This window comes from Eleutherodactylus coqui, chromosome 5 (genome assembly GCF_035609145.1).
Source record: "Eleutherodactylus coqui strain aEleCoq1 chromosome 5, aEleCoq1.hap1, whole genome shotgun sequence".
Taxonomy (NCBI): domain Eukaryota; kingdom Metazoa; phylum Chordata; class Amphibia; order Anura; family Eleutherodactylidae; genus Eleutherodactylus; species Eleutherodactylus coqui.
In genome coordinates, this window is record NC_089841.1 from 11782037 (window position 1) to 11805663 (window position 23627).

The 23627-nt window shown below is 47.6% G+C and overlaps 1 pseudogene; it reads left to right on the forward strand.

Annotated features, from left to right (window-relative positions):
• The first annotated feature begins 1093 nt into the window (after nucleotides 1-1093).
• LOC136628690 (zinc finger protein 182-like) overlaps nucleotides 1094-23627 on the forward strand; it is a 46885-nt pseudogene continuing 24351 nt past the window's right edge.

Genomic DNA, 23627 nt, shown 5'->3' on the forward strand with positions numbered 1-23627 from the left:
CTGAAGTTCCGTGTCTCGGGGGCTGTTTTGGGGTAGTGTGTTCCAGAGGACTGGTGCTGCTCTACAGAGGTCCTGGAGGCGAGCATGTGGGGATCAAATTAGAGGGGCATTTATTCTCAATGTGTTGGCTGATCGGAGTGTGCGGGTTGGGTGGTGTACGGACAGGAGGGAGGCGATGTACGGTGGCATGGCACCATGGAGAGTTTTGTGGGTGAGGGTGATAAGTTTGAATGTAGTTCTGTAGTGGATGGGCAGCCAGTGCAGTGACTGGCATAGTGCAGAGGCATCTGAGAAACGACTGGATAGAAAAATTAGTTTAGCTGCCACATTTAGTATGAATTGGAGAGGGGAGAGTCTGATGCGGGGAAGGTCAATGAGCAGAGACTTTCAGAAATGGATGAGAGTGACGAGTTTCTTTAGCGTGTTTGTGTTTAGCAATATTTCCAGGTCGTCATCCCGATGGCCCCATTACAATGGAGGTTGCCCTCTGACCTCGGTAGGGACAGGAAGAGTCCTTAAAAGCACCTCCCTTTTCACAATGCTTCAGTGTCTTCCTGTCCCTACGGTGGCCAGATGAAGCAAGCTCCAGGGAAACAGAAGTACTCACTGGCACGCTGTGCGAAGATCCCCTGGAGGGTATAGATCGGGGCGCACACCCTAGCAGTCCCTGCCTTCCCGACCTGCACTGCCTGGAAGCCGTAAGCCGCCGCAGCGGTGCTGGTCTTCCTGTGAGGGTCTGCATCTTCAGGCCACCACTGCCGCAATCGAATAGTTCCTCCTGGCAGGGGAACGGCAGCGGCGGCCTCCCTGGGTAATGTGGCGGCAACATCCGTAGCCAGGTCCATGGTCTTATGGCTGAACAGGCTGGAAACATCTATCAAAGACCGGGCTCCTAGGGAAGAGTTAGCCAGCTGTCTCCCCCTTCCAAAAATGGCCACCGCCTTTCTAGCAGACGCATCGGCAGACACCGTTAGATACGGCGCAAAAACCGGAGTCCTCAGTAACACTGCAAGAAGGGCGTTATGGCTAAAAACGTGAGCAGCAGATGTAACATCCAAGAACAAACTCCGCCATTCCGTTCCAAGGGGAATACATGTTTGGGCCCGTCTTGGACAAAATACTTGAAAAGGTTGGAGACAAGAGCAAGACCCTTCCAGACAGAAAGCCCTACAGGAAACCATCTTTTCCAAGGAGGACACGGCAGCCACCTCCTGAAATCAAAGGAAAAGGGAAGACGGGAAGATGGTCGTACCCCAAGGGAGGTCGGGGTAAGGAAGTTCAACCCACTTCTGATTCAACAGGGGGTAGACTAGCACGTTACCTGAGCCAGTATCTGATAACATCTAACCCCTGGGTACTTCAGGTAATTGAAGCAGGGTACCGAATTGAATTTCACTCTTTACCTCCTAGGAGATTCCTCCTAACCTCCCCCGGGTCCCAGCAAGAACAGGGAAACCTGCTAAAGGGCATCCAAGAGCTTAAGGACCTAGGGGTCATTACGCAGGTTCCTGATCACGAGTGGGGTGAGGGATTATATTACCCCCTTTTTTTGATAAAAAAAAAACCAAACGGCTCTATCAGAACCATCTTCAACCTCAAAGCCTTAAAGGGGTTGTCCCGCGAAAGCAAGTGGGGTATACACTTCTGTATTCGGCGCGGGACAATGCCCTTCAAATAAATTCAGTTCTTACAAGAAATTTAAGATGGAAACTGTGAGGTCCATTGTATCACTAATAGATCCCGATAGCGTCATGTGCACTATAGATCTCAAAGACGCATACTATCGCGTCCCAATAGCCGCAGTTCACCACAAATACCTGAGGTTCGCCCTGCGGGACGGTGACGCAATCCATCACTATCAGTTTACGGCTCTACCCTTCGGGATCTCGACTGCCCCTCAAGTCTTCACAAAGATAGTGATAGAAATGATAGCTTATTTCAGACGAAACCAGATTCTCATTTTTCCATACTTGGATGACTTTTTGTTGGTGTCAAGAACAACAGAAGCCATATGCACAGACCTGTCCATAGTCCTATCTACCCTGAATGATTTAGGGTGGATAATAAACTAACAAAAATCCGATTTGACCCCAGGTACACAGAAGGTATATTTGGGCTTACTACTAGACTCCCACATCCAGTAATCTCGGATTCCACTATCCAGAAGGGAAGACCTTATTCAAGCCGTAACCTCCCTGTGCCGGGCTACTACGGTGTCCATCAGAGAATCATTGAACGTGCTGGGCCTTCTGACAGCCTGCTTATAAATAATTCCATGGGCACAAGCCCATACCCGACAACTTCAAAGGTTCATCCTTGCCAGGTGGGACAAACGGCAGACCTCCCTAGACAAGAAGGTGAGTCTGTCCGTCCAAGTTAAAGAATCCCTACGCTGGCGGATCTTGCAGAGGAACCTGAGTAAGGGTATCTCTTGGTCACGGAAACCCGCCATATCTGTCACAACAGATGCTAGCAAAACAGGATGGGGAGCGCAAGTAGCTGACTTAACCCTACAGGGAACTTGGGACTCGCAAGCAGCAACACGCTCGTCCAATTATAGAGAACTAAGAGCAATATGGGGGACCCTTCGTGTGGCAGAACCCCACTTAAGAGGAAGGCATGTAAAAATAACTGATAATGACAGCCCTGTCATTTGTTCGTCACCAGGGGGGGGGGACATGACACCCACACCCCCAACAACTGACGGCAAAGATACTTCGCTGGGCAGAATCCACCGTGGAAAAAGTTCTCTGAATTCTGTAAACTAGATCCGAGCAGAATTCCAGAGATCGATATACCCACAATCCTGGAATTCTTGCAGGCGGGCCTAGAGAAAGGCCTTAGCCCAAGAACTCTTAGGGTTCAGGCAGCGGCATTAGGATCATACCTAGATTTCCCCTTGGCAGAACACCGCTGGGTTGTAGGTTCCTTAAAGGGGCAGACAGGCTTCGGCCCTTCATTAGGGAAACTTTCCCTACTTGGGACCTAAATCTAGTCCTAAATAGCTTCTGCCAACCACCGTTTGAACCCAACTCCCCCTAAGATTACTTACACTAGAAGTTGCTCTTTTAGTCGCCATAACTTCGGCCTGGAGAGTAGGAGAACTACAAGCCTTATGTTGTGTCGAACCACATATGCTAATACAGAACGACAGAATTATGTTTAAATTAAACCCAGCTTTTCTTCCGAAAGTGGTATCCAAATTTCATAGAGAGCAGACAATTACTCTGCCCTCTTTTTGCCAAAACTCCCGTAACTACAGAGAACGAGTTCCACAGCTTAGATGTCAGAAGGGCCGTTCTAACGTATTTAGAGGATACCTACTCTTTCCGAAAGAATAACAACCTCTTTGTCCAATTTCAGGGGCCGGGCAAAGAAGAGACGGCATCTAAAAGCACTATTGCGAGGTGGATCAAGACTGCCATCCAGGAGGCGTACAAAGCTAGGGGTCTTGATACCCTGGGGAAAATCAGAGCCCACTCCACACGCTCCCTCTCCTCCTCATGAGCAGAGAAGGGCCAAGCGTCTGCTGAGCAAATTTGCAAAGCAGCCACCTGGTCTAGCCTACACACCTTTATCAAACACTATAGGGTTAACGTCCGGTCGGACAAAGACCTGGGATATGGATGGAAAGTCCTCCAGGCAGTAGTCCCGCCCTAAAGTCGCCTATAATTGGGTATTACTCCATTGTAATGGGGCCGTCGGGATGATGACCTGGAAAGATATGGATTACTTACCGGTAGTCCCTTTTCCAGGAGTCATCACGACGGCCCATAGTTCCCTCCCTTTTAGAATAATTATGTTCTTTTCAATGTAAATATGACCCAATAAAGGTAAATTTTGGTTCAGTAAACTTTGTCCACCGTAATAATTTGAAAGTCACTGAAGCATGGTGGAAAAGGAAGTGCTTTTAAGGACTCTTCCTGTCCCTACCGAGGTCAGAGGGCAACCTCCATTGTAATGGGGCCGTCGTAATGACTCCTGGAAAAGGGACTACTGGTAAGTAATCCGTATCTTTCTGAGGTGCAGGTGACATGTTCAAGCCAGGGATTGGATGTGGGGGGTGCAGGAGAGGTCAGAGTCCAGTGTGACTCCAAGACAGCGGGCATGCTGTTTGGGGGTTATTATGATGCCAGACACTGGAATGGAGATGTTGGGGGGAGGTCAGTTGGTAGGCGGAAAGATGAGAAGGTCAGTTTTAGAGAGGTTAAATTTGAGAAAAGGCGAAGACATAGTATTGGAGACCGCGGACAAACAGTCGGTGATATTTTGGAGGAATGGTTCAGAGATGTTGCAGGAAGACGTGTATAACTAGGTGTCATAAGTGTGGAGATGGTATTGGAAACTGAATTTGCGGATGGTTTGTCCTATTTGGGCTGTGTAGATAGAGAAGAAAAAGGAAGCGAAGACTGAGCCCTGGTGGACCCAACAGTGAGAGGAAGTGGAGAGGAGGTAGAGCCAGTGAAGGAGACGCTGAATGAGCAGTGAGAGAGACAGGAGGAGAACCAGGAAAGAACAGTGTCCTTTAGGTTGATAGAGCAAAGCATAGCGAGGAGGACCATGCATGCGGCAGCGATGTGATATAATTCTCTTTAAAAAGCATCGCTGATGGGGGACAATGGCCGTGAATGTGTGAAACTATTCCCGAAGGGCTATTCCGAGGCTTTTACTATTGGTGACTGCGAAAGGATTAGGGTTCATTCCCAGGAGTGTGGACCCTTCGCCGGCTTTACCAACACTACGCTAGGGAGCAGGAGTTTGAAAGAAGCCACGGGGAGATGGGTGCAGTCCCCCCACCGGACCCCCCGCCTATATACACTATGTGTGGTGAAGATTAGGCGGGTCTTATCTTCACGCGTTGTCCATAAGCTACGGCGCCGTGCTGGCGTGGAGTTTATAAAGCCGGCAGGGTTGAACAAAAGAACATCCCGCTGAGGCGCAAGCATACTCCATACTAGCACGCATGGTTGCACTTCTGGTCGTAGGAAACCGCCCCAATCCAGACGTGAAGCGAAAGCTCTGCGGTCAGTCAGCCTTTCCTGTACACGGGAGCTGCCCCTCTCCACCCGGGCACGGGAAGTGCTTAGTGTCACGTCCACGCTGCGTAAGCTGGCCCCACCCACAAGTCACAAATGTGAAGAAAGAAAGATAAAAGATGGGTTTTATCGTACGGTATTGGCGAGGTGCCATCATATACATCGCGCACAAACCCCAGCCGTAAGGCATATATATTAACGGGCAAAGAAAAGAATGGAGGAGAAGATTCCTGAAAGTGATCCGAAGACGGGGCAGCGGGCCGAGAAACCCAAAGTAAAAGCACATGGACCATGCCGTCAGTACTCATCAAAGGATAGGATTTAATTCATGTAAAGCTATTCATCTGCAATGCATTGTGGTCCAAGGATTTACATGTACAAAAGAGTAGAATCCAAATGACACGACAGAACGCGGCGCACTCTCCACAACGTAGGCGGTGTGCGAGGAAGCACGGTCAAGAATACCCCTGGCTCCAGTAGGGTATACAGCTGTCCTTACAGTAGTGAGATAGCTGCACTCTGTTGAGTCGTCGTCCAAAGTCACGCAGTGCATTGTGGGTGCGTGTCGCCTCAAGCCTTGGAAGGCTGGGCTGCAGGCAAAACCTGTTTTGGGTTATCACTTCTCGGTACACCCCCAGTCCTATACTTGTGTGCAAAAGCAGAAGCTCCACGTGAGACGTCCAGCGTAGCAGCTGCTGCTAACGAAGCACTTGATTTACACCCTGCCTGCCGTGGATGATTCTAGGGCTTTTCCCACAGGTCGCAACATTGTATCCAATGAGCAGCTGCACCTGGCAGAGTGTGTGCGCACACAGGGACTGTTGCCGTGTTTCCCCGATAGTAAGACACCCCCGATTGTAAGACGTATCGGGGGTTTCAGGGGGGTCGGCCAATGTAAGCCGTACCCCGAAAGTAAGACATATGTCTTACTTTCGGGGAAACACGGGGGTATTGCCGCCTCCCTCTCATCTAGCTGCGCGCCGCCTCCTGCCCACGTCCGCACCGTCCCCCTCTCCATACGTCGCCGCGTCTGCCACCTCCCTCTGATCTTAACCCCTTCCTGCTCCAGGACGTACCGTTACGTCCCGGGAGCCTGGTACTTCCCGCAACAGGACGTACCGGTACGTCCTGGAGATAGCGCGGGATCACATAAGATCCCGTGCTATCCCGCAGCGGGAGCCGGCTGTCACTCACAGCCGGCGTCCCGCTGCAACAGCGGGGGGGGGGGGGGCATCAGAGATGGGCCCCCCTGCTGTTAACCCCTTCCCTGCCGCGATCTAAGTAGATCGCGGCAGGGAAAGAGTTCACAGAGGAATCGCGATCCTTCTGTGTCTCCGGCCGGCTTTCCGATGTCATCGCGAGAGCCCGGCCTGTCACCATAGCAACAGGACGCCAGACACTGGCGTCCTGTATTGCCTGTGCCTATAATCGCTGTATATAAGACATACCCCGAAAGTAAGACATAGTGGGGCTTTTGGGGATAAAAAGAAAGTAAGACACTGTCTTACTTTCGGGGAAACACGGTAGAAGCGAAACCACACAGCAGTTAATATGCCAATGACACTCTATAGTTGGTACCGCTGCGCTAATAGTCAAGTTGGAAACATTGGTCAGGCGCGGCGTCATAGTACTCATCAGTTACAGCATATCGCGTCTGCGTGTTCTGGGTATTCGGGTCATGGGCGTATATATAGGGGGTGCGGTCGCACCAGGAACCTTAGGGGCCCCATAAACTCTCTTCCCCATGTTACAAACCGATACTATCGATGAAGCTTTAGAGCTGGGGGCCTCAGTTCCAGATTTCGTAGGTATTATTTTATCTTGACGCCACCAGGAAGTCCTGGGGGAGTCAAGATTGACAGGGGTGGATGACGCCCCCTGTACCTGATTGGCTGCACAGCTGGCTCACCTGGAGGTCCTGAGAACTGAACCTACCTGCCTATTTCTCTCCATGGAAGAACTGAACCTACCTTAAGGGTGACTACCCACTACAATTTTTTTCACAGTGAAATTTGCAGCGTTTTTATTTTTCTGCAGGGGTCTATGGGACTTGTAGTGTTAAAGTCGCGATCACGCAAAATCGCAATTAACCGCGAAATTGCAATTAACCACGAAATTGCGATTTTGCGCGATCGCGATTTTAACATTACAAGTCCCACAGACCCCTGCAGAAAAAAAACGCTGCGAATTTCGCAGTGAAAAAAAACTGTAGTGGGTAGTCACCCTAAAAAAGAAAATGCCTCTGCAGCGGACAATTAGACTCTTGTAGGCCACTGTCTCCCTCTTGTGGGCTGAATTAAAAAGGCGCTCCGTTAAAAACACAAATTATCCAGCTCCTGTGGCTTCTCGGGGGAGATAGTGGAGGACACATCTGCCCACGTCCAGCTGCAGCGGAGACTGGCTGAGGATGGCCGCCAAGCTCTGGCCTTTGGGGTTCTAGACTGATGACATCACAATGCAGTTTCATATGCCTGGCGGCTGGCTCATTTCTGTAGTATTGTATTTGCTTCGGATGCTTTTGTGTTTGGCCGTTTTCGTCTCTCATGGATGTGATGTGTGTGTTGGGATGCTGTCCTTTCACTAGTCGCGCCAGAAGCCGGCCTGCTTTGTTACTGTTTGTATAGCTTGGCTTGTAGCTACTTTTGGTGCAATCTTTCTTTCCTATCTAGCCAGAGATCAAAGTCCGCTTTAGCAAGATGCCATTTTTTTTTTGTTTTGCGTCATCTATGTTTGCAAAAATGTCGTGTAGGTTTTGCATAGTTTTAGACTTGCCTCATCATAGTGTGTATTTATCTTTTTGTGTAGATTGAACATGTATCCTATTATATCACCCCGGATGACAGCTTTTGCTGCTGCCCAGAATAGGGTGGGGTTTGCCATGTGTTATGAATAGAGATGAGCGAACCTACTTGGCCACGCTCCTTTTTCGCCCGAGTACCGCGATTTTCGAGTACTTCCATACTCGGGCGAAAAGATTCGGGGGGCGCCGTGGGTGAGTGGGGGGTTGCAGCGGGGAGTGGGGGGGGAGAGGGAGAGAGGGCTCCCCCCTGTTCCCCGCTGCTACCCCCCGCTCCGCTATGCCTCCGCCCGCCCCCCGGCGCCCCCCGAATCTTTTCACCCGAGTACTGAAGTACTCGAAAATCGCGGTGCTCGATCGAGTAATTACTCGAAACGAGTAGGTTCGCTCATCTCTAGTTATGAACAGTGTAATGTAGCCGCCACATTTGGAGTGCTGGTTTTCATCTCAGGTTAAGACAGCTGAAAATCTCCATATGAAATCAGTGCCCTTTGGGTATTCGTTTTGTAGCTTTATTACTGGTACATGATTGGAGGTTATCACGTCTAGTATTTCTGCTTCCTGCACTTTGTGTACCAAATGTTGATGAGTATGTAGTCAATATGTGACCATGATTGATGTGCATGTAAGTAAAGTGAATATTCCTTGCTGTCAGGATGTAAATATTTCCATGTATCACATAGGGCGGCTACTTGTGTGAGAGCTTTCAGTATTTTACCTCTGTTGCAAACTAGTTGGGATGTTCTCCTTCGGTCTTCTAGGTTCATTACAGTTTTCATGTGTCCACCGACCACTTTTTGGTCCACGGAATCATTGTGGAGTAATCATTCTATTTGTGTGAAGAAAGGTTTGTTCTCTCCATTTGGGGCATAAATGTTGTATATGCTATAGTTGGTTCCCTCATGTTCTAAGAGCACGTGGGACCATCTGCCCTCCTTGTCATCGTTGTCCATAATCAGGGTGCCCTGAAAGGATTTGTTAATTAGAATAATGACCCCTTCTCTCCCATTCACAACCAATGATCCGACTGCTGTGTACACCCATGATTCATTTAGGCTATAGAATCCTGTCTGTAAGAAGTGTGTTCTCTTGTAGCAAAACTAGATCAGGTTGACATTGTTGGGAAAGCCCAGGCCCTTAATGTTCCACGACATGATGCGCATGTTGTGGGTTTGTTGGTTCTGTTGGTTTTATATGTTGGTATTACAACTATTCTGTTTAAATGAGGTTCTGGTTTGGGTATGGGGTGGAAGGAAAGGCGTGGAATTAATAGGTGAGGATTGGGGAAGGTGTCTTGGAGGCAAGCCTGGTTTATTTCCAGGTAGATGCCTTTAGTTAAGGTTTCTAGCCACAATATAACATTCTAGATAGCTATATAACCCTACAAGAACTGCTATTCTAATGTGTTTGACCTCCTTTAATCTAACATGAGGGAGCTGCGTCTGCCCCGGCAAGTATAGCAAAAACAGGTCACTTCCTACTCACCTGTGGCTTAGCAGATACTTCTCAATCTACCCAGGCACAGGGTGATGGCACAAAAGTCCTAGAAAGTTTATTTTCTCATTTTTCTTCATCCTTTTTCTTTTTCTCTTGATCTCCTTTTATCAAACTCCTGTATTGCGAAACAGTTCTCACTATGTGTACTTTTTCTGCTCTAATCATGTGAATTTGTGTGTATACTCACTGAGTCCAGAGCTTCTTGGACGGAGGTGTGCCAGTGATGGTGGTGCTTGCTGTTGACGTCTGCGAGTTCTTGACTTGTTGCATTTAGTGGTTTTGTCGATCCGCTTATCAGTCCCTCCTTCGCGTTGTTTGGTGTGGTTCGAGGCAAAGAGTCACCTCATCTCGTCGTGGTGTTTTGAAGATTCTATAGGTGCCATCCTCCTTGAAGACTTTGAGGAGCTGGAAGCGGATTTTCTTTCTGTATAGTGTGGTGCAGGAGATGTTGAATGCATGCCTTCGATTTGCCACTCTCTCAGAAAAATCCTGAAATTGCAATATTTTGCGGTTTCTGACACGGATTGCATGGCTTCTGGTTCTGAGGGCCCTCTTCAGGGCTGTTTTGTCGTTGAAGTCTAAGAAGCACATGATTATTTGGTGTGGTCTTTGTTGTGTTGGCTTTTCCTTTTGAGGCCCCTCTGACAGTTGCTGGTTCCAGGCCTACATGGTGAACCCTTTCTACTCTGCAGTGATCTTTGAGGCCAAGTGCCTCTGGGGATTCTTTTTTACAAATTTGTAAGAAATTCTCTTAGCGAATTGATCCAGGCAGACCCACTAGTCTCAGATTGTTGCGTCTTGATCCGTTCTCCAGATCGTTGATTTTGTCTGCCATACTCTGGATATTGATAGATTGTTCCAGCCCTGTTTTAGATTTTCCATCTCTCGTTGCTGTTGTTGTACTGATTGCTCCAGTTTATCTTTTCATTGAGTTTGATGTCAGTTAGGCATGAATTTGAGTGAGAGACGTTTGCAGGACATATTCTAGGGGTTTTTGTACTTCGGGCATTATGCACGCTGCCATTTCTGATGCAATTTGGTATAGATCTAGAGAAAGGTTTGGGGTCTGCTCCTTTGTTGCATGGTGCTTAGTTTGCTTGCATGTGCACGGTGTTAGTTTTTTCTGGGCCGTTGTGGTGTCAAGCACCTTTAGAGTCAATGACATTTTAGACATGTTCTTAATGCTTGTGTCTCCCTTTTTGGTGGTTGTTCGCTGTTGGCCACTTCTTAGTATGCATTATTCCATACGAGTTTTTGTTTTATGTAGTTGGAGACAGTGAGATGGGTCCCTTTGTCAAGTTTCATTTTACTTTTTGGCCTCCTTACTTGATTGTTTTTAGGTGTCAGTATTCTGTTGTTTCAGGAGTTAACTCTGTGGGCTAGCGGTCTTGTCTGTGCAGTTGCTGTTGCCGTGAGCCACTTCATTCGGACATGTCCTACTGGATTGATGAAGTCCGGTGCGGGTTTTAGACTTGGTTCTGCATGGTTTCCACTGTAACCTAACTCCGGGTGGCTCGTGTGGTGTGGCTTCACCATCCGTTAAGTGTGGTATTTCATTTGGTTTTCCTCAAACAGCAGTAAGCTGTCCTGAGGGCTTCTATTAAGGAGCCTATGATCAATCTTCCGGATCGTTTTTCTGGAAATAGGTTAAATTTTTTTTTAAAGAGTCCAGCAAACTTTATTTCAGGTTATGCCCCCTGTAGTCGGGTGACGAGCTTCAGAGGGTGGGAATCATTATTTCCAGGTTGCAGGGTGCCCCCCAGCCATGGGCATTTTCCTTGCTCCCCTCTTCTGAAGCCTTGCTCTCTGTGGATCGTTTTTTTGAGGACTTAGGGTTAACCCTTTCCAATCCACTGCCTGACGTCTAAAGACATTATGATTTAGGACTGTACAGCTCCGATGTTGGAAGACGCCCGTCGGGGTTCTCTTACTGTATATTGCCAGCCTCTCTGCTGTCGGAGCCTATCCAACATATCACCTCATGCAGTACTGGGTTCAGCCAGCATATAGCGCCATTGTATAACTGCAGAAAAAGAGTAAGCCCCCTAGGAAAACCAGAATACAAATTGGATTGGAAAGGGTTAATCTATGATGACCCTGATAGGGTCTCACTAGCAGAGGGGAAGCTCAGGGGCTTACGTCAGAGAGATTCTCCTATTGAGGAGTTCTGTGACGAAGTTCACCGCTGGTCAACAGACTAATTGGAATGACCCTGCACTGCGGAGTCAGTTTTATTGCAGCATAGTGGATAAGATTAAGGACTTTTTGGTGGGGTATCCCATGCCTCAAAGCCTTGATGTAGCAATGTCTTTAGCCATTAGAAAGATGAAAAAAAGAAAAATGACCCCAGCGCTCGCTGGGTAAAAATGTTCCACTGAATAATAAGAAGTATTCCTGGTTTATTTGCAACGCGTTTCGGCCATTAGATTGGCCTTTTTCAAGCATAACTCGGTATTATGCACGCATCAGCAAGCAGAATTCTGAAATACATACCGTAATTAACTATTTTCAGTAATCACTTCTTATATGAAACCTAAATAACCGTATTACACAAAGATCGGGCAAATTCGCAATCAGAAATATAAGAACAAGATGCGACTTGAAGCGATTGCATCAGACGAGTGGTGATCGGAAAAAAACCTGATCCTACCCATCGGAACAGACTATTCCCTCATCTTTATTAACACGCAGTTATGAGCGCGATTTATGAAACTTGATTTTTTTGAACTTTTGACCACTGTTATAGAAATTCTGGCCCACAGTGCAGTGGCGTGGCTATGGTCCTGAGGAGAGGACATGAGTGCCAGCAGCAGACGTCCATGTGGGCCGACTAGTTAGAAATTTTCACATGCTGAAACGTAAGCAACCTGGTTCTAAGGGTCCTGGGGCCCCTTCTGGAAGGGGAGGTATTGTTGCAGCAGTGCTGAGATTGCCGCTGGATTGAGGAAGTCTGGTGCGGGTTTTAGACTTGGTTCTGCACCTTCTAGCTCAGTAGGTGAGACGTAATGTAGTCACATCTGTGGGTGATTAGCTGGCTATTTGACTGGACATTGAACTAGGTGCTGTGAATTGTCAGTTGCTGGCTGTCTGAGCTGGCAGTAGTGGCTTCCGTGGGCAGCGTGGTTTCCGCTGTAATTTAAATCTGGATGGCTTGTGTGCTGTGGCTTCACCATCAGCTAAGTGTGGTGTTTCATTTGGTTTTCCTTCAGTATGCCATGTTAACAGGGCTCTCTCCCTCATCGTTACATATTTAGGGAAAGACTTCCCATTTCATTTGTGTTGTTTGTATTGGCTGCTGCATGTTGGGTTATTATTTGTGTATACCTGCAGGTGCAAGTCCAGTTCATCATTGGTGGATGTAACAATTACAGTCTCTGTGGTTGATGCCTAGTAGTCAGCCATGCCCCAGCTTCAGATGGAGAGGAGAAGAAACGAATGTGGTCACCATCCACCACTCGCAGGCATGTCGGATATGCCAAGGAGTATGGCAGCTGTATGTCTCTGAGTTGCCTTTTTAATCTATGCTTTTGAAGATCCGCTCAAAAGTCTGGGGAGATGGATATTGCAGCATTGTCATAACGAAGCGGGCCTGCTTTCCTTGCAGCTTGTAGGATCGCATCCCTATCCTTAGAGTTAAGTAATTTTGCCAGCAGGGGTCTGGTCGGAGTACCTGGTATAGGCTGTTTCATGGGTACGCGGTAGGCTTGTTCAACCACAAAGACTTGTGATAGGTAGACATCTAGGAGAAGTTCACGCAGCCAGAGTTCCATAAACTTACAGCAGTCTTGTTTGGAGGAATATGGACGTACCATGAGTATATGTTACAATTAAAGAATAGAGCTTTATGAAACAAAGAAGGACGCGTTTCGATTCAACCGAATCTTGTTCACCTCTAGCATCAGCCTCATCTCCTGTTCATTTAAATGCGTCCTGGTGGGCCCACAACCCGAAGAGTATTGCGCTCTGAACAATTTTCCAAGTCATCTGACGTTTGCCTCCAGAATTCTGCTTTCTGCGTGAACTCTTTTACAGTGGCTGACATCAGAGACATGGTGTCGTCCAGCGCAGAGATCCTGTATTTCATATTAATGACCTGTTCCCTTAAATTTGGAGATTCTGTCTCAATAGGCTCATGTCCATTTTGATCTTTTCGATTTTGCCCATAAGGGTAGTATGTTTGAATCGCTGACAAGAGCTGTTCAGATAATTGTTGCAAAGTCTGACCTGACCCAGCGGTTCCGAACAGGCAGCCGATGCAGAAACCATTTCCACTGGAATAGACGTATATTTCGGGTCAGGGTCCATGTGGATTTTCCCCCTTCCAAATGCCTTGAGTTTATCAATCGAAGGATTTTGTCTGGTGGGGCCCATGACGGGTCCACCTCTGTGTTTTTTGCCTTTGGAGGGGATTTTGCAAATTGTGCTGAGGTTCCCTGGACACAATGTCAGGAGGCTCAGGGTTTACTCACCCGGGTGAGGGGAGGGAGATCACCTGGATGCTGAATGCACACTCCCCTCAAGACATCCAGGGTCGCCTGGTATACATAAATACGCTGTCCAGGGTATGAGTAACACAGGCTCAAATTTATTGATACAAAGTGCAATAAAAGCTGGTCTCTGGCATGAGACCTGCAGTACAATGTGCAACGCGTTTCGGCTAACTGCTTTAGCCTTTTTCAAGCATAAATACAAAATAAAGTGATAAAACAGCTATGGAGCTATATATAAAAATGAATTTACATGAATTTAGTGAGGAGTTGGTATGTCTACACTGGCCGGCGCCATTTAAGAGCCCCTGAATGATGTGAGCAACGGGAGCGCATCATGTGACCAGCAAGTCACGTGGCTGGCCCGCTACTGCTGAATGCAGTGACATAAAACTTTGTTAACAAAGAGAACACTACTGGCATATCGCTTCCGACAGGTGCGGACCCACAACTCGTGCCTGGGCCACTAAATATTCCCTACCAGGGAGCCCTGATACAAAAAAAGGGAACAGAACACCATAAATGCAATGATACTTAGCTTAAAGCAAAAATGTGGAGGAGCCCCAATGGCAGGCTGTGCTCCTCAGCAGCAGTCCAGGTAGCAACTGAAAATTGACCAGCACTGAGGTCAATTCTAGCATGGCTTACATAGGAGCAGAGCAACTCAAAAACAGGTGAGGACTGACGTCACTCATCCAACCACCACACCCCTCAGCCTCAGGAAAGGTAGAGACACTGCTGGTCCGGCCTGAAAGCAAGGAGAAGACTTCAGCACGGCTGCAACAATATGGCTAGTGAGGGGCCAGTTGATCGACTTTTTTTTTTTGCTGCAGTCCTCATTGAACGGCTGGTATTGTGGTGGCAACTTCTTGTTTTCTAGAGTAGCCCTCTTGGGGTCTTGCCCCTGACTAGAAATGGGCAGCATGGATCACCAATTAACCTTACAATGCTCTGAAGGGAAGGTGATAGTTCTTAATATCTAGTTGATGGCTGGATTGTGAGTAGAGAACCAAGGAATCCCTAGGATGACTGGAAATTTCATACAAGATATGAGATGAAAACTGATCATCTCATGAAGACCCAGCTCAATATGAATTTCCAGTTCACTTGTCTTCTGAGTGACAGGCCCAGAAACCAGAGGGGATCCATACACTGTTTCCTTGTCAACGGGTGTAGTTTTAGCTCTGGTTGCAATATGGTTATTAAGAGCGTACTGGCCGTGTATGTAGTTCCTTCCTGATCCTGAATCTAACATGGCAGTACCAAAGATCTTGCGGCTCTATCTTGATAGAGATAACAAAATGGAGGGATTGGTGATGCCTCTTTTTGTCTTCTTGGGTGACGGATGGAATGGTTAGCAGAGTAGTATCCAGCTCTTTTGGCATAAATGACTGAACCCCCTGCATTATAGGCAAAAACATTCTCAGAGCGGCTCCTCTTTCTCTGCCATGGAGAGGGGTTTGCGGATCTGGAAGTAGATGTGGCATTGGTTTAGAAACCTTCTGTATTTGCGGTGGTCCCCACCAAATCTGGATAGTAACAGCATGCAAATGTCGCCCTCTGAATTGTGTGACTCACGTACTTGACAATGTAATATATCTACCTCTTTTTCTGAGGTAGAGACCTTCGCCTAGTACATGACACAGAACTCTTGGAATTACGAGACTTGTTTCTTAATGTGGCTACCAGTTTTGCGGGCCTGTTTATTCTGTCACGACTTCTGGCACAGGATTGGAGTCTCTTGTAGCCACTGTGGGAGGGTATCGTTATCAAGGATTAGCCGAGGTCTGGTGCACAAGATGGTGGTGCAGTACAGAGGATTCAAGCAGTAGAGGATTCATGAGATAGCCGAGGTCTGGGAATGTAGTAGGATGATCTAATTGAAGGTATGAAGGGAAGCAGCATAACGAGGAACATAAGACAAGGAATCAGCATACTGGATAGCTCAGTATGGAGGGCTGCTGCTCGGAGTGCAGGAGGTCACAGGTTCAAATCCTAACACACACAGTCTAAAATGGAATTGCTTCGGTTAGGTTCACTTAGGCACTCTATAAATTTAATCGTGTCCTTTGGCGGTCTGGTCTTTTTTTTACATTGATCTTTCCAAGCATTATAGATGTTTCTAGTGACTCTGCTCGCGTTACATGGCCAAAATACGTGAGTCTGCGTCCGGCCATCCTGCCCTCCAGTGATATATCAGGCTTATACAATTCAGGACTTCTTTCTTACTCTCGCTGTCCAGGGCATACATATAAGCTTTTGCCAGTACCACAGCCTGAACGCATCCACCAAAACAGTGGTTTGCACTATGCTGTGTTTAGTTTCTATTAGAGATGAGCGAACGTACTCGTTTCGAGTAATTACTCGATCGAGCACCGCGATTTTCGAGTACCTCAGTACTCGGGTGAAAAGAATCTGGGGGCGCCGGGGGCGGGGGGAGGCGGGGCGGCGCGGGGGGTAGCAGTGGGGAACAGGGGGGAACCCTCTCTCTCTCTTCCTCTCCCCCCACTCCCCGCTGCAACCCGCCACTCACCCACGGCGCCCCCCGAATCTTTTCGCCCGAGTACGGAAGTACTCGAAAATCGCGGTACTCGGGTGAAAAAGGGGTGTGGCCGAGTAGGTTCGCTCATCTCTAGTTTCTATACCAATATCCCAGATTTTGTCCACGTTTAGCCTTGTGCTTCACCACAATGCTATCTTACATTTTATCTCTGGTATGGATTCTCCAGCCTGGCAAATTTCTGAGCCAAGGAAGATGAAGTCACACGCATTCTATGACCTCATTGTCGATTTGATTTGAATTTGGCCACTTTTTGCAGTTGTCATAATTTTAGTCTTTTTTAAATTCAGGTAGAGGCCCATTTTTTCCCTTTCAGTTTCAAGCTTACAATAATATCAAAAGTACAGAAAGAAAAAGAGAACTAGAGCTTCTCAAAACAGTGGAAAATAAGAATGATAATCCTAATAGAAGGACTTATCTGAGTAGTCGGTCCCCTGCCCTGGTGACCCCCTACATGAGAAAAGAAACAAATGTGTGTGTCCCAAGGTTGGGAATCCAAAAAATAGTCCTGGTAGTTCTTTTAAAGGAATATCAAAGATGTTATATAGAAAGAAATTCATTTATGAGAAGAATTTTTGAGAGACCTAATGTGGTTACTATTAGAGATGAGCGAGCATACTCGCTAAGGCTAACTACTTGAGCGAGTAGTGCCTTAGTCGAGTACCTGCCCGCTCGTCTCTAAAGATTCGGCTGCCGGCGCGGGTGAGAGGTGAGTTGCGGCAGTGAGCAGGGGGGAGCGGGGGGAGAGAGGGAGAGAGAGTTCCTCCCCACTCTCCCCCGCCGCTCCTCGCCCCCCGCCGGCAGCCGAATCTTTAGAGACGAGCGGGCAGGTACTCAAATAAGGCACTACTCGCTCGAGTAGTTTGCCTTATCGAGTATGCTCGCTCATCTCTAGTTACTATGCATACATAATGTGGTGCATAGGGTGTCACGAGAAATTGCCCAATTGTCCTAAAGTAGATGTTAAGGTTAGTCCTATTTCATTGGAGTGACCCAATTTAAACCAAACTGGATTTGGAAAAACACATAAAGAATGTAAAAGTAATAGTAACAGTTTCATAAAAATTTCTCAAGGACCCCATTTAACCCATTGCGTACCAGGCTGTTGAACCTGAATATCCAGAAAATCTTTTTGTTTTAGTTTGTAGAAATTTCCCCGATCTGTTCTCTCTAGCAGAGTGACGCTTAGACCTGATGCATCTAGCGTAGACCTGATGCATCTAGCGTAGACCTGATACATCTAGCGTAGACCTGATACATCTAGCGTAGACCTGATACATCTAGCCTAGACCTGATGCATCTAGCCTAGACCTGATGCATCTAGCGTAGACCTGATGCATCTAGCGTAGACCTGATACATCTTAGTTATGGAAGATTAGAAAATGTTTTGAAACACTATGTTTTCGGTCACCATTAACGATATTAAATCGATGTTGATTTAACCTGCTCCTAAGTGTTTTCGTAGTCTAACCTACATAACACAAAGAACGGGGGCATTCTATTAAATGTATTATATACTCAGAACTGCAAGTCAAGCGTACTTTAAGTTTAAAAGTCGGCTGATCTGGTGAAATGTGGATTTTGTTGACACCATGCTGGATATTATCACAGCTTTTACATCGATTTGACATCAATAGGATCCACCCAATTCAGAAGGGGGGCAAGTATGCACCACCGTGCCTCATAGGCAAGAGAGGGCTAATATATGGCTCTTATGGAATATAATTCTTGGGTTCTCGGGGATGCTTGTTACCAAGAATGGGTCTTTTTTAGGATTCCCCAATGTTTATTCAGAATGGATTTTTAATTCTCTCTGTCTAGTGTTGAATTGGGTTGTAAAAGCAGAGCTACAGGAATTTTGTTTTCTATCCATTTCATGGTGTCTCTCAGGGCTATTGGTCTCCTGAGCAGAACGATTGCTGACGAGGGCTGCAGTATGAGATGCTTTCACCAGAGCTCTTGGGCACCATTTTTCCTTAAAACGCTCTTTTAACATCAGTGATTGCTCATTAAAAGATTGAACAATGGTTTAGTTTCTATGGATAGGCTTAAATTGCCCAAATGGTATATTCGTTTTCCAGTGTCTTAAATGTTCACTGGTGAAATCTAAATAACTGTTAGTGTCAACCGATTTAACTGTATACAGTTCTATTTACTACATGTAGCTCCAGATCCAGAAACACAATATCCGTTTTACTTACAGTACCGGTGAATTCTAGATTCCAATCATTTTTGTTCAGACTTTCAATGAATGTTGAAAGACTTAAAGGGGTTGTCCCGCGCCGAAACGGGTTTTTTTTTTTTTTCAACAGCCCCCCCGTTTGGCGTGAGACAAACCCGATGCAGGGACTTTAAAAAAAAAAACGCACAGCGCTTACCTGAATCCCCGCGCTCCGGTGACTTTTTACTTACCCGGTGAAGATGGCCGCCGGGATCTTCTCCCTCGGTGGACCGCAGGGCTTCTGTGCGGTCCATTGCCGATTCCAGCCTCCTGATTGGCTGGAATCGGCACGTGTCGGGGCGGAGCTACACGGAGCCGCTCTCCTGCACGAGCGGCCCCATTGAGAAAAGAAGAAGACCGGACTGCGCAAGCGCGTCTAATCTGGAGATTAGACGCCGAAAATTAGACGGCACCATGGAGACGAGGACGCTAGCAACGGAGCAGGTAAGTGAATAACTTCTGTATGGCTCATAATTAATGCACGATGTACATTACAAAGTGCATTAATATGGCCATACAGAAGTGTATAACCCCACTTGCTTTCGCGGGACAACCCCTTTAACTCGTCCCCATCCCATACAAACAGGGTGTCATCAATGAAGTGTTTATAAAAAAATGATATGGTCATAAGTCCTCAGACCAGAAGTCCTCAGACCGTGCATGGTTTCTGACCGAGAAGGTTTTCTACAGAAGTTAAAGGGGTTGTCCCGCGGCAGCAAGTGGGTCTATACACTTCTGTATGGCCATAATAATGCACTTTGTAATATACATCGTGCATTAATTATGAGCCATACAGAAGTTATAAAAAGTTTTTCACTTACCTGCTCCGTTGCTAGCGTCCTCGTCTCCATGGTTGCCGACTAATTTTCGCCCTCCGATGGCCAAATTAGCCGCGCTTGCGCAGTCCGGGTCTTCTGCAGTCTTCTATGGAGCCGCTCGTGCCAGAGAGCGGCTCCGTGTAGCTCCGCCCCGTCACGTGCCGATTCCAGCCAATCAGGAGGCTGGAATCGGCAATGGACCGCACAGAAGAGCTGCGGTCCACGGAGACAGAGGATCCCGGCGGCCATCTTCAGCGGTAAGTATTGAAGTCACCGGAGCGCGGGGATTAAGGTAAGCGCTCCGGTAAACTTTCTTTACTTCCCTGCATCGGGGTTGTCTCGCGCCGAACAGGGGGGGGGGGTTGAAAAAAAAAAAAAACCCGTTTCGGCGAGGGACAACCCCTTTAAGAACCGTGAGTTCTATTCCCTTCTTCAGCAGATTCTTGTACGTATAGGAAATATACTAATACTATATAGTGTCTGTTGTACGATGATGTCATCACATCATGAAAATAGGTTTTCTGCCATTTTGGTTTATAAATATAAATCTGTGTCTTTGGAAGGCAGCATAAGATGGAGGTGGAACAGAAGTTTGTGATAACATGTAAGCCAATCGTAACATGTCATATTTGCATGAGAAAGTGAAGGTATGTTATGCTATATAAGGCACTCTTTTCTTTTGTTCTAGGCACTCAGATTTCAGAATGTGAATTCCCTGGGTGCCTGCCGGCATCATAAACACCTCACGTCCTGAGACTAGTCATTGGGGTCACTCTGTTCCTATTCCACCTCTCTGCCTCTCTACCTTTTTCATTGCCTTTTTTAAGGTTATGGACTGGGGATGGAGACGGGGTCTTTTTACTTGTACACAAGGTGTTGTTGACTGTGTTGTCTGGGGGTGTAGTGATCTTTAATCTGACTGCATTAGGGACTATAATGGGCCATAGATCCAGCTTTGTAGTGAAAGCACTTTCCTTTATACATTGGGCTGCTGATGAACCAGGAACACATTGAGCAGGGGCGTAACTATAGAGGGTGCAGGGGATGCGGTTGCACCCAGGCCCAGGAGCCTTAGGGGCCCATAAGGCCTCTCTTCTCTATATAGGGAGCCCAGTACTATGAATAAAGCATTATAGTTGGGGGCCCTGTTACAGGTTTTGCATTGGGGCCCAGAAGCTTCAAGTTATGTCTCTGTGCAGCACGGTTTAGGTATGGGTACGGGTACAGATACAGATAGAGGGGGCCCCAGCTCACGTTTTGCATCAGGGCTCCTGAGCCTTTAGTTACGCCCCTGACGTTGAGTCAATATTGTCTATTTGAGTCCGAATATTTTGGCTGATTTTACCTCCATTTGAGTAGAAAGGTCTCTATTTTTGAGGCAATTATTGCTTTTGAGATTTAATAGTCCTTCTACCATTATTACCCCGCACATTTCTACCATATTAGAGATGTTTAACTTGAGTCAGTCTTCTCCTTAGTTTAGTATATATTGGTGACGTCCGTTTCTCCTGCCCATGTGCATAATCTTACATTTATCCACATTGAACTTCATTTCCCATTCCCCCCCCCCCCCCCGATCCCCCGGCTTATCTCGGTCCGTTTGTAGCCGCACATTGTCCTCCGTTGCATTAATTATATTGTATAAGGGTGTAGATCCTGCAAGAGGAGAGATTTTATTATAAAAGGTACAAAGTGCAACGCATTTCGGAGCTTTAAGCTCCTTTTTCAAGAGCATCGATGTGGCGGTATTACAAGATTATATCGTTCACACCTGATACTCAAACAATGTAGAAGGAAGACAAAAATATAGAAAATAAAAAATGTGAAAATCTTTTTTATTTTTTTCACATCAAATAAAACACGATTTAAAACAAGTGGTTGCAACACATAAGTGTCCGAAGTGGTGGGCACGGCGTCTCCCCGCACTCCTCTCACGATACCTCGGCATCCCCCTCCGTCTAGGCACCATCTTTCTCCATTATACTCAGGATCTACATCTTTTATTCTCATCTACCACGAATCGACGTCCATCTCTGTTCTCCATGATGTTATACATGATGTTATACATGATGTTATATATGGTGTTCAGCTTGCAGAAGAGAAGGCTGAGAGGAGACTTAATAGCTGTCTACAAATATCTGAAGGGCTGTCACAGTGCAGAGGGATCAGCCCTATTCTCATCTGCACAAGGAAAGACTAGAAGCAATGGTTACCACGGGAGGTGGTGAGTTCTCCTTCAATGGAAGTCTTCAGACACAGGACGGACAAATATCTGTCTGGGATGACTTAGTGATCCTGCACGGAGCAGGGGGTTGGCCAGATGACCCCGGAGGTCCCTTCCAACTCTACCAGTCTAGGATACTGGTTTTCTTTCCTTGGGTCTCCCTGGGTTTTCTCCCCAGGTCTCGGCCAACCAGCCAGCTCCATAATGACTCTTCTCTGCTGCTCACAACAACCTTGAAAGCAAAACTTGCTAGCAAACTCCACAGTGGCTCCTCCCACACAGGTGGTCACATGGCTGTGACATCATCACAGATCCTTTACCATCTCCATGAAGCACATGGCTGCTGTCGGGCTCTGCAGGTCTGTGTCCTCCTGTGGGGGTTGGAGGGTTGCTGGGACTTGTGGTGGTTTATCCCCCTGTAATGTATCCCCTGTAGATAGAATTACTGATTAGCAGCAGTTAGGAGACATTTTACATCTTCTGGTCTGTTATGTTCTATCAGTACACGACTATGGGGGGACGTCTCATCTGTCCACGACTATGGGGGAGGGTCTCATCTGTCCACGACTATGGGGGTTCTCATCTGTACACGACTATAGGGGGGTGTCTCATCTGTACACGACTATGGGGGGGGCGTCTCATCTGTACACGACTATGGGGGGGCGTCTCATCTGTACACGACTATGGGGGGGCGTCTCATCTGTACACGACTATGGGGGGGCAGCCATCTCATCTGTACATGACTATGGGGGGGGCGTCTCATCTGTACATGACTATGGGGGGGCGTCTCATCTGTACACGACTATGGGGGGGGGTCTCCTCTGTACACGACTATGGGGGGGCGTCTCATCTGTACACGACTATGGGGGGGCAGCCATCTCATCTGTACATGACTATGGGGGGGGCGTCTCATCTGTACACGACTATGGGGGGGCGTCTCATCTGTACACGACTATGGGGGGGGGGCGTCTCATCTGTACACGACTATGGGGGGGTGTCTCATCTGTACATGACTATGGGGGGGGGCGTCTCATCTGTACACGACTATGGGGGGGCGTCTCATCTGTACACGACTATGGGGGGGTGTCTCATCTGTACACGACTATGGGGGGGGGGCGTCTCATCTGTACACGACTATGGGGGGGCGTCTCATCTGTACATGACTATGGGGGGGACGTCTCAGCTGTACACGACTATAGGGGGGGCGTCTCATCTGTACACGACTATGGGGGGTGTCTCATCTGTACACGACTATGGGGGGGTCTTATCTGTACACGACTATGGGGGGGCGTCTCATCTGTACACGACTCTGGGGGGGTCTCATCTGTACACGACTATGGGGGGGCGTCTCATCTGTACAGGACTATGGGGGGGCGTCTCATCTGTACAGGACTATGGGGCGGGGCGTCTCATCTGTACACGACTATGGGGGGGCGTTTCATCTGTACACGACTATGGGGGGTCTCATCTGTACATGACTATGGGGGGGGTCTCATCTGTGCACGACTATGGGGGGGGTGTCTCATCTGTACATGACTATGGGGTGGGGCGTCTCATCTGTACACGACTATGGGGGGACGTCTCATCTGTACACGACTATGGGGGGGGCGGCGTCTCATCTGTACACGACTATGGGGGGGGGGGCATCTCATCTGTACACGACTATGGGGGGGGGCATCTCATCTGTACATCCATCATTCTATCCCTCTTTGCAACCATCCATCCTTCTTTGCAGCTATCCATTCCTCTTTGAATCCCTCTTTCAATCCATCCATCCCTCTTTGCATCCCCCTTTCAGTCTATCCATCCCTCTTTGCAACATTCTTTCAGGCCATTCATCCATCACTCTTTCAGTCCATCCATCTATCCATCCCTCTTTGCATCCATCCCTCTATCCCTCTTTGCATCTCTCTTTCAATCCATCCATCCATCCATCACTCTTTGCATCCATCCCTCTTTCAATCCATCCATCCATCCCTCGTTCAAT